Raw genomic sequence first — 10,612 nt, forward strand, 5'->3', positions numbered from 1 at the left:
GCATTTAGCTTTGTCTCTTTAGCATTCAAATTCTTAGAAATATTTGATGTCACTTTGAACTTGAATTTATTAAGATTGCTTTCTTTTCTATTTACCACAATAAAAGTTGCCAGAATATTAAAATCAGCAAATCCACCAATTCTAAACTAACTCCAAGAGATAACGTCCAACATGGCCTTAGCATTTCCCTTAGCTTGACAACACCCTGGACAGGTTTCTTGCTGCTATTGGCCCCTGACCTTCCTCTCCTAGCAACTCATACATAATCCAAACGCCCTAACCACAGAGATCCCTCCCCTTTCATTTTTTAGACTATTTACTTTAGAAAACTTGTAAATACTTTCTCTGTCCTTTTAAAGTGTACGTAAACCCTTTCAAAAAAACCTCTTGCCAGTTTTATAACCCAGGAATATCTTTTTCAAGGACCTGGGAGCCATCACTTTGAAATGTAATTATCAGGCAAGAGAGCATCCCAATCTGTCAGTTTCTCTGGGAAGGTAGGATCCTGAATTGTACCACTTCCTTGCTCCAGTGGTGAAACTAAGGTCATGAGACATTTGGATAAGGCCAGTTAGCAAATAAAGGTAGCCTAAAAGCCCCCCTGCCCCAGCTCCTAAAAACTCTCCTGCCCTTCCTTCCAGTGGAGTGGAGTTGAGACCACACTCTGGTCTATCTCTAAGTGCAATAGCCTTGAATAAAGTCTTTCTTACCAGTTTAACATTTCCAGCACAATCTTTGCTTTGATAGTTAACATTATGAAAGATTACAGAATTTATTAAAGGTATATTAAAGGCCCAAAAGAAATGTCAGCCTTGGTGTCCTCTGAATTCTACTACAAATAATCATTTATTTGAAATCCCTCAATGTTATAATCATTCATGTATTTTTATGTATTTGGTATTAATAAGTTACATTCAGTGATGATTTGAAAATAAATCTTCACTGTATCTTCAAGTGTTAATTTCTTTGAATACAAGTATCTATACAATAACTGATAATAGGAACTTAGATTTAATGAATAATTTGTTATGCAGTGGAAATTGTACCTGATGGTTTTCACACATTGCCATATGGAGTCATTATACAACCCTGTAAAGGAGATACTATTATCTTTCCAATAGAAAACTGAGACGGGCACCTGGGTGGCTCAGTTGGTTAAGCGACTGCCTTCGGCTCAGGTCATGATCCTGGAGTCCCAGGATCGAGTCCCAAATCGGGCTCCCTGCTCGGCAGGGAGTCTGCTTCTCCCTCTGACCCTCGCCCCTCTCATGCTCTCTCTCATTCTCTCTCTCAAATAAATAAATAAAATCTTTAAAAAAAAAAAAAAGAAAACTGAGGCTTAGACCATTTGAGAAACTTGACAGAAGTTAAACACGTTGTAAACTATGAGCCTGCCTAAACTCAAAGCCTGAGATTTTCTATTATTTTGTTTATTATTTGTAGGGAAAGTTATGATTTTTTATAACCATTTTTGGTCATTTTTATAAGGATTACTTCGGAACACATTCATCTCAGAAAATGCCAACTATACATTAATGATATACACATTTGCTTATTCTTGAAATAATGTTTTCCATGTATATTCATTCTGCAGATACTTGAAACTTACACATCTGCGCCTCAAAGTTGCTTTATTTCTATTTCTAGTCACCCTAGTTAGGAAATATTTTTCAGATTTGGCAAATTCCATTTTCTGTTTATGCTACTATATAGCACACATACTGTCTCATATGCTAATAGTATGTGATCTTTGATGCATATGAAGTGTTTTGTCCCTACATTAAATGGATCCAAATTGTGGCTGATGCTTTTGCTGTGCAGATTTATAACATATTTCGTTTTTCTTCTTTTTAGGTTTTATAAGCACCATCAAATATACATTTTCCAGCTTTGAGTCTGCATTCACAATAACTGAGGTGAGGTTGAAAAAGCCAAATAGCCATTTTTGTGCAAAGGGGTAACCCTAATTAAACAGGATATTAAGAAAATGCCTCTTGTTTAAAATCATCTGTGTTGGGGCGCCTGGGTGGCTCAGTCATTAAGTGTCTGCCTTCGGCTCAGGTCATGGTCCCAGAGTCCTGGGATCGAGCCCCGCATGGGGCTCCCCACTCATCAGAAAGCCTGCTTCTCCCTTTCCACTCCCCTGCTTGTGTTCCCTCTCTCGCTCGCTCTCTGTCAAATAAATAAATAAAATCTTTTTTTTTTAATTTTTTTTTTTTAAGATTTTATTTATTTGCGAGAGAGAGAATGAGAGACAGAGAGCATGAGAGGGAGGAGGGTCAGAGGGAGAAGCAGACTCCCTGCTGAGCAGGGAGCCTGATGTGGGACTCGATCCCCGGACTCCAGAATCATGACCTGAGCCGAAGGCAGTCGCTTAACCAACTGAGCCACCCAGGCGCCCTAAATAAAATCTTTAAACATAAATAAATAAAATCATCTGTGTATTTTTTTGGTAAGTTTGTATATACACATGTGTATATATAAACTTAGCTATTTTCCTCACTAAGAATTTTTAAATTTTACTTTAGAGCTTTTAATGTTATTATAGATACTGTATGGATTTTGGAGTCAAATGGAATTGGGTCTCAATCCTCTCTCTAATACATAGTTTCAAGTGTTACAAAGTTTCACGGATACCAAAGAATTTTCTTCTATGTAATGGGAAAAAAATAAACTTTCTATACAATGAGATAATTTAAGATTAATTTACAATACAATACTATTCTCTATTTGTTTTCATCTTGAAATTCTTTCTTTTGTATTAGTGCACTCTGAATTTGTATGATAATCAAATATATCTTGTATAATCAGGCTTATTTCAATTCCAATTAATGGAAATCCATTTCTAAGAAGCCAAAACAACAGAAGTAAATTATATTTCTTAATTAAGAAACAAAACAAAACATGATGTCAGTCTTAGAAATGGCTAGCCCAAGGTTTTTAATGAAATCAGGGACTTTATCCTCTCATTTCTGTTGTTCTTTCATGATTTCCTGATCTCAGGTCAGCTAGATTCAGGACTGGCTCTTTCTCCAGGTTTGTATTCTTATGGTTCTATGATCAAAAAGGATCTGTAGTTCTAGATCAAAGAGGAAAAGGAGCTACTTTATTAGCAAAACAATTTGAAAATTCCTAGGGAAGGTCACAAACATACTTGGATTATGTCACATACCTGCACCTTGGACCATAATCAGTGTTGAGGAGGTGGCATATAGAATATTATGAATATGAGTATTACGAATAGATGGCTCGTGTGTGGTCAGTCAAAAACAACATCCCAGGTTTTCATGCTTTTGTAGCAAATAATTGTCAAGGGCATGTGTCAAACAACTGAATATGAAATTTCCTTTGAAAAATTATGTAGTGCTTAATTTCCATGTTCTTTGTCAAGAATTAACATTTTGTATACAGCATTGTTAATTGCAAATAAAATAACATCACCACTGAGTAATGTAAATGCCATAGGCTAGCTTCATTAGATTAATGAGCCAATGACTCCAACCTTGATGTGTCTTCTAATTATGCACAATGCACTGTTTCTTTCAAAAGAAGACATCTAATTAATTAGATACAAATGTCATCTATAGGTCATTGACAGCTAAGATGATCACTGATGATTCAGTTTATTCCTAGGTAACTTAACACTCTTCTGAGATTTCCAGGAAATGTCATCTTTGAATCAAAAAGTTCTCCTGTAGTGAAGGATTATAGAAAAACAAATCTTCAAATCCTTAACTTTTTCACACAGAGTAACTTGTTATCTAATCTGAGAGATAAATGCAGTCTTTTCCAGATACACATATATGAAGATTTCCTTTTATTTTTTTTATTTTTTTAAAGATTTTATTTATTTATTTAATTGACAGAGAGAGAGAGAGAGAGAGAGAGAGACAGCGTGAGAGGGAACACAAGCAGGGGGAGTGGGAGAGGGAGAAGCAGGCCTCTGGCCGAGCAGGGAGCCCAATGCGGGGCTCGATCCCAGGACCCCGGGATCATGACCTGAGCCGAAGGCAGTTGTTTAACCAACTGAGCCACCCAGGTGCCCCTGAAGATTTCCTTTTAGTCATGCCAACTAATTAGATGTTTGAAAGAGGCATGTTGTTGGAAAATAAGAAACAATTCATTCATATTTTTCATTGTCAATATTTAAAATGTCATTCTTCTTTAGGAGAAGAAATATCAAATATTGGATAAAAATACATTTTCCCACCATTCGGCCATTAAAAACAATCCTTTCCAAAATTTTTATGTTCATATATAAGCATATCGATGCTCTGAGAATATCTGTTAAAAATGTTCTTTTTAAAAGTAATAAAACAATAGTACTCTGTTGAATGATTGAAAACAGTAGAAATACTGTTACAAACTAATCATAAAATGTCTATAAACCCTATGTTATTAAAAGTGTCATGAAAAGATTAAAATTCAGAATAGAACAAAACTATTTTATTTTTGCTCCAATCTTCATGCCAATTGTCTGAATAGCATGATGCCAAATAATGAATATGATTATTAATATCATAGAATATTTTTACATCTAGAGTTCTCACACAAAATATTATCAAAATGTTTTACATACTTATTATGGTACTTATAAACTTTAGCAAGTAAGCTACTCTTTATAAAATTAGTTATTCCACTAATGACATTGCGCCAAACACCCTTATTTATAAAGGTAGAAACTTTAGAATTGTCATTATATTTTATTTTTACTGGAAAGGATAATTTTATTTTTTCTCAGTGTTGTAATATCGTAAAAGAACAAAATCCTCTCATGTTATTCGTGGACTTAAATTTTAAAACTCAGAAGAGATGATACAATGCACATGTGTACTTCATGTTGATTTTTTAATCCTCTCTTAATAAAAATATGATGGAATTATTCCACATCCCTAAGATATGATTTAACCAAAATTTGTTTTTCTGATCATTTTTTTATTCAAAAGTCCAGGCTCATTTTTATGTGTATTTATAACACATGAACTTGAACAAAGCACTCCTATAAGAAAATATCGCTGTATGTTAGCTAAGTAGTTTCTTTGGGACCTTCTGGATTCTAGATAGCCTTATCTTGGACTTATTATTTCCATGGATTTTTAAATCAAGCTTCCTTCTGCCTATATAAAATAAGGTCATATACTCCCAAGTGTAACATGAGAGAGATACGAGAATGATTTTTAAAAGATACTTTGACAGAAGTTACAATCTAAAGGGATCACTAGGCATAAATACAAGTAATTAAAATACTGAGAAGTTTTCTAAAGTACTGGGAATATTGCTAGGTCCTGGAATCAAGGAAGATATGATAAAGGGAATAAAGTGACATTTATTTTGGGCCTTGATGAGAGGTTATTACCAGATGTGATAGCATGTGGAGCATAATCTAGGTAGAGATTGGACCTTAAATAAAAACAAAATGCAAATAAAGAAGTGACATTTCTAGCAAATGGAAGCAGCACAGAATTTCATTGGTGTCTAGAATGTGTAAATAGGGGGCATATAAGCATAAATTCTTTAAAAATATGTTAGATTTCAGTTATTATGCTCTATAAATTCCTGTTTGGTTTATTTTAGTCAGAGTTTTCATTGAGTAAATGACTCATTTGGAGAACCTTTGGAGATTAATCTCACAGTATGGTGCAGGATAAATTAGAAGAAAACACATGTAGTAATTTGCAGCTTTTTAAATCTATACCCCTCCCCCATTTAAATTCATTATATAACCTCATGGCTTCCTTTCTATTACACCAGTAACATGGACTTTATTTGAAATTTAAAATTAGTTGCTATAACAAAAAGAAAACCAAAACAAAGGTTAATGGGCAAAATTACATGTATATAAAAGCTAAATTTTAATAATTATAGAGCATAATGCTTTGGAATAATGCAAAGATATACTTAAAATACTACTTCAGTTTACATGACTTACTGATTTTAATTTAACTACAGTGTCAAATTTTAATTTAACAAACATGAATATCTATACATGCTGGTAAGTTTTACCTCAGGATAGAGATCAGAGGCCAGATGCTGCTCAAATGAGGAGCATGTTCAGCAAAATTATTAAATGGCATACCGTTTACATTAATGGTCCACAATTTTTAAGTTATACATTTTGCTTTCATGAAAGAATTAATAATTTTGAAGCACCACAGATAAAGTTCTGCCTCGAATTTCATACCAAAAACTGTTCAACATAGATTATTTCCGTTTAATTATTGAGCACATGGTGTATTCCTCAGCTGATGGTAATGGATAGGAATCTAGAGAACAGAATGTGAGAATCCTTGCTTTGTCAGAGATTGCAAACAGAGCAAATGTATTTTGAATAAGAATAAAAAAGAAAGGCTAATATCATGGAAGAGGAAAAATAGAAATCACTGGAGATATGTCTTCCATCTTCCATTACAGATGATCACATCTCAGTCTTTCTCCATTTATGTAGCATGGCAGGCTACTTAAAATCATGTGTAAAATGTTTTATCATATGTACATTCTTCCTTTCAATAGACATACACAACATGTTTCCTTTTTCAGTTTCTTATCAACTGACTCTCATATAAATTTTAGCTGGGCCAGAGTGAAACAGCACTCAACTTCTTCCTTAATAGCTACTGTGTGTGTGTGTGTGTGTGTGTGTATAGTAAACACACACATTTTAAATCTAGTTTGTTTTGTGCAGTCCATGTGGAGTGAAAGATTCATCTGTCTTCTGCATAAAAATCAAGCAGTGAGTAGTCATTGTGACAATACGTAAAGGATGAGCTATTTGCTCATCCTTTCAGCCATGGCAAAGAGAGGGATTAAAAAGAGAAGAGGAAAGATACACATTTTTCCGTTATGTTTTTATACAGCTCCAAATAAGCTTGTTACACCTAGAGGTTTAAAAAAAAGTATTTTTCCCAATATGCCTTATATTAAAATGTATGACTACCTTGGCAACCTTCTACATATTTATATTCTACTTCCATTGGGTTATGACTTTCTCAAAATACAAGTAAACAATAAAGCATTGGGACACATTGGATAAAGCCAGTGAACAGAAGTAATTTTCTACATTAGTATCACATTAGGAACATCTTAACAGTCTATTTCTGGATTTTGCTGTAAAATAAAACGTATACATTCCAATTGGAAGGGTGCTATAAAACCAATGTGTAAAATATACAGATAAGGCAATATGATAATTGAAAAATGCATTTATATATATTTTTTAAAGATTTTTTATTTATTTATCTGAGAGAGAGAATGGGAGACAGAGAGCATGAGAGGGGGAGGATCAGAGGGAGAAGCAGACTCCCCGCTGAGCAGGGAGTCCGATGCGGGACTCGATCCCGGGACTCCAGGATCATGACCTGAGCCGAAGGCAGTTGCTTAACCAACTGAGCCACCCAGGCGCCCCGAAAAATGCATTTATATTTGAAAATATGTTTCATAAATGCTAAACAAGCAACATGTCTGGGCCCCTCATATGACGTATATCTCTACACAAACACACACACCATCTCCATGGGAGACCAAAATAGGTTTCATCAAAAATTTAGTTTTTTGTGTATGAAAAAAGAATTGTATATACATACATAGCATGTAACATATTTTCATTGTTTTGGCTCTAGTCTTTGGAGCCATGGAGGAAAATGGGTAAGGAAAAACAGTAACTTCTATAATAAATAAATATGGATTAAATTCTAAACGTTTTTATTTACTGGATTCTGATTTGCTCCTTAGTAGAGATCCTCAAGAATAATTGTAGAAGTCTGGTTCTAAAGTACATTTACTTGTGGGAGAGGGGCACCTGGTGGCTCAGTTGGTTAAGCATCAGACTCTTGATTTTGGCTCAGGTCATGATCTCAGGGTCCTGGGACCAGGCACCATGCTCAAAGGGGAGTCTGCTTGGGATTCTCCCTCTCCTTCTACTTCTTTCCCATTCTCAAATAAATAAATAAATGTGCATCCCTTGTTTATATTAACGTTTCAATAAAAAATGTATTATCAGATTTATGGCTACATGGGAGGTATAGTGTTTTATTGATGAAGATTTAGAATAATGGGTAGAGACGAGGGACTTATGTATTTGTTTATTGTGTAATCAGTTCAATAAAGATTCTTTGAATGGAAAAAAAAAGTATATTTACTTGGGTTCAGTTTGAACTTTGTCACACCCCTTAGATGACTCAGACAAGGCATATAACTTCTTTTTATTTGGAGTGGGTATTCTAAGGAGCAAATGAGATATGAAATAAGACTATGTAAGGTACAGTATAGTTTTATTTTGTTTTTTAAATTTGTGAGATCCACTTTTACTGTTTTTTTTAATCTCTATATCTAAATTGAGTCCATTGTGTAATTTTTGATAGTATGTGCAAGCTTTTATCAGTAAAGCAAAAATAAATTGGGGGGGCCTTTAATGGTATTAGTGTAGAAGATACCACAGTGTAAATCTACAAATTTTTTTTTGTTTTTCATTTCTTGATTTCTTTATCTGTTCCATTTCCCTACCCTCTTAAAAACCACTAATTATTTTTAAAAATCAGATTCTTCGTATTTCCTTAATATTTTAGTCCTGATCCTTTAAGACTGTGATCATTGTTGAGCAAAATAAGAATTTAAATTCTGTAACCCTAAATGCTATCATGATCTTGAAATTCTGTGTAAACCTTGGTTTTTAATGTTTTTAACTACCATATTTATCTTTTTGTTGTTAGAATCCCTTAATTGTTTTTCACATTTGTATCTGTTTAGTTATGTACTTATTCTTCAAACTTTACTTTTTCATTTATAGTCTCACCTTGGTGCCCTGATTAATGGTGTGACCCTTGGTAATTTGCTCTGTGTCTCCACGCATCTCTGTTAACTCTGCAGGACATTGTGATACACAATGTTTCTAAAAGAAAAGGCTACGTGTATAAGTCTTTGGTAATGTTTAAAATATATATTTCTGATGAAATAAAGTAGAAGTACTTATTGGAGGTATAAATGGGCTTATGTGGATCTCTGTGACATTTTTCTAAGAATGGAATCATTTGTGAAGTTTATTGATTGAGTTCAAGTGAGATCAGTGAATCAGTTGTAAAAACTGCACTTCATATTTTGTAATCTTGGCAATGAATGCACGGACCAATTTCAAGGTTTAGAAGAAAAGAATCAGAAAGGATGCTGCATTTGTTTAGAAATGTGCAGAATGTGTTAGATAAACCAATCAATACCTAATTACTAGTCTGCAGCCTTCTCTATTTTAATGCTCAGGCTTTCACAGAGATAAACCACCTGCTGTGTGACCTGATGTATTTGTTTTGACAGCACTTTTAAAGGGACTGCTCAAAACCTGGCAATAACTTCCAAAAGAAATAATTTTCCAAGAGACTTATTTCCCCGCACATATCCAACTAAATATACAAAGCCAAAGAATCCATAAACAAATAAATGTACAAACCCCAGAATCTCCAATTCTATATAATGTCAGTGAAATAAAATAAAAAAAAACATAACATTTCTTTCTTACTATAATTAATGGAGAAAGTCCAATGGTATTATTTATTATGTTAAATTCTATCTGCGACTATATGTAGGTTGGTTAATGGGTGAAAGCTAATTCTATTACATTTGCTCAAACCTCAATGTAATCAGTCCACAAAGGCAATGAAGGCTCTCAGTGATTTCACTGAAATATAGTTTACAAAAAATTCGAAGATTTTATTTTCTGTTATTCATGAATTGTTGTCATCTATTACAAGCAAGACCCGGTGCTTAGCTCTGAGTAGAATTTGTTTATTCATAGTCTATGGCCTTTATAAGTCCTATTTATCTAATAAAAACATAAATGTGTACCCAGAGTATTTGATTACAAGATAGCGTTGTCCTTTTCCTTGAAATTCCAAAAAAGGAAGAAGTCTTCAGAGGGGGAGGGAAGAAGAATGCATCATAGAAACATTTTCTCCTCTTAGGGTAGCTTGAAAACATTTTTTTTTTGTATTGAATTAATGTAATTAAGATGCTTACATGCAAAAATTGTACATTAGAATATACTCCATTTAGATCTTATATTAAAATCTCAAACTATAATTTGAAAAGTTACCTTAAAAATTCAGATGCATTATAAATGGCAGATGCCATAATGATGTTCAGTATTACTGTTCTGTATTATTTTCTTGGTAGTTCATATAATGGTTGTCATTGATTTATTTTTAAAAGGAAACATTATCCACATATTTTATCCTCAAAGTGTCAGTCCTTTCTCCATTTTCATTCATTTTTTTAAACAATTTTATTTATGTGTCCTTTACTTCTGGGAGAAGTTTGTCCTTTCTAGCAGTGATTAAGTGTTTTACAGTGTAACCTTTGTCATTGATTATTTCAAATATTAATTGTATTACATTACTTTGGATCTGTACAGATAATTTTTCCCAAATTCACATAACTTTATTTTCAAGTCAGTCAATTGCAGCCTGTTTGATACGTGACACCCTAATCCTAACTCAGAAAGTCCACATAGGCTAACATTATTGAGAGTAAGAATGTAAATACTCCTTAAAATTTCATTCTGTTTAATAGAGCAAACTTTTTTTTTTGAATTGTGACTATCCTCTGAGTATCCTCTTGTGATGCAGAATTG

The sequence above is a fragment of the Leptonychotes weddellii genome, chromosome 3 (assembly GCF_054177405.1).
Source record: "Leptonychotes weddellii isolate Sample4059 chromosome 3, ASM5417740v2, whole genome shotgun sequence".
NCBI lineage: Eukaryota > Metazoa > Chordata > Mammalia > Carnivora > Phocidae > Leptonychotes > Leptonychotes weddellii.